Raw genomic sequence first — 2,240 nt, forward strand, 5'->3', positions numbered from 1 at the left:
AAATAAAACTTTATGTCCCTTTGTGCTTATTGTTGATGGGGCTGGGGAGATGACTCAGTGGAATAAGTGCTTCCCTAGTAAGCCCAAGGGCCTGAGTTCAATTCCCGGTCCCGGAAAACAAAACAAAACAAAAAAACACTAATCTAACCTTTGTGCTTATTGTTGCTTCATGATGCTAGCTTACACAGGAGCTGGTTAAAGTTTAAATTTACCAAGTTGATATGACTAGCACATGCACTGATAAATCAGTATTTTAAAATTATACAAGAATCTTATTAGGCTGAGTCAGATTATGTAATAATGCATAATTTGTAGAAATATGTTATTGTGTGCTCTCAATATTAAAAGAAATTCATTTAATTATACAAGAAGTTTAACTTATTTTAACTATAAATACTTCACATGATGCACTTAGGAATAGAATACCTAGTTCATTTCTATATGTTAGTGTTATATAACCTATACAGATAATAAAGAAAAAATCGTGTAACACAAATATGATTAATTTTATAAATGGAGCTATACATGTTCTTTATGTCACAATCAAAAATAAGTCTAAAAATATTTACCAATTCTTCCTGTATGCTATACTATAATGACACACACACCAGTAGGTGTCATAAAGATTATCAACCTGATGTCAGCATGCAGTGGCAATATAAATATAGGATTACAGTTGAGCAGAGAGAAGGAACAAATTTTAAAGACTTTCAGATATTACTGAAACTACATTTCTCAGAATAGCTTGGGACTTCAGGTTCTAAAAGAAGCCTAGGGGGCCTGCCCCTTAGCTCAGTTCTTTAAGTGGCTGCTTCAACAAAGCACTCAGGTTCAGGTTGCGGTGGTTCGATCCCCACAACTCAAGCCAGCCAAACCTGCCCTGAAGGCATTCGGGGCAAAAATAAATAAATAAATCCTTCTGCCATAAAAGAAGCCTAGACTTCCACCTTCACCAAGCTGAAAAAGGCACTGAACCCTCTGCTCTAGACTGGGGAGCCTGAAATTCACTCTGATCTGGCAATTATGAGTAGGCACTCCCCCTCCTTTGTGAGTTAGTGTCACAGAACACCTAGTAGAGTGTCAATTTTCACCATTGCCCAGTGGTAATACTACTACCCCCACTGTGTCGTGAAAGCAATGTGGGACTCAATGAAACAATCCTTTACCTCTCAACCAAGGGGGGAGAGGAGCACTAGCAGAGAGCAAGAATTTCACCCCCACAGATCAGTAACAAGGAGACACTCCCTCTCCATTCTGTGTCAACAGAATACTGAGTAGGGAACCTGGGCTTCTACTGGTGATACCGTCATATGATGAACAAGACTAATCTTAGGGCTGGTGAGATAGCTCAGCAGCCCAAAAAGCCTGCTCAGGCAAGAGCAGGAGACCAAGGCTCTATCCCCAGCACCACATGCTATGCCAGCCCCGCCCTCAGGGCAGGTTGAGTGACCAAAAAAAAGACTAATCTTTTTTTTTTTTTTTTTTCCGGAACTGGGGATTGAACTCAGGCCCTTGCGCTTGCCAGGGAAATGCTTATTCCACTGAGCCATCTCTCCGACCCAAAAAGACTAATCTTAAGTGAGAAAAGTTGATCAGTAAATGTAAACACTAAGACAAACCAGATGTCTGACCTGACCCAGACTTTAATCGGTCAACAGAAAAATGTTACAAAAACAAAAATGTTTCAATGAGTAATTGCAAACCCACTTGAAGTGATGAAAAGCTACAATGTTTCATTAGAGGAAGTTTCAGCAAAGCAATAGAAGACACAAAGAAATTCTGAAGTGAGTAACATCTGTTGCCTGGTATTGGAAAAATTTCAAGCACTTTTGCCCAATATATCTTGGTATTCCTCTCCAAGGAAAATATAGTGCAACCATGCACTGAATGGGGCAATCCTTTATTCACACAGAGACAACAGCAAGATCAGATTCAGTAGGGGACAGTAGTCCTACTTGGCTAGCAAGTCCCTCTGGAAGCCAGTACGCTCCTCTTGTACCTCGTCCCCATTCTTCATGCGACAGATAATTGTATAGGGGGAGCTAGGTGCCATATGGTGTACATGAGTAAGCAGGCCAAAAGAGCACACATTGAATCTGAAACAGGACAAGATACTCCTATACTAAGTGACGATTCAACACAAGCTGTGAAGACAACCTCTTAATTAGAAAGTATTCCAGGGATCTTCCGGTTCCAGGCGCTTGGTCGCCGCGGTTTACAGTGCAGTTATGGCCAAGTCC

Source organism: Octodon degus, unplaced genomic scaffold, assembly GCF_000260255.1.
Source record: "Octodon degus isolate 3935 unplaced genomic scaffold, OctDeg1.0 scaffold00223, whole genome shotgun sequence".
In the NCBI taxonomy this organism is placed as follows: Eukaryota; Metazoa; Chordata; class Mammalia; order Rodentia; family Octodontidae; genus Octodon; species Octodon degus.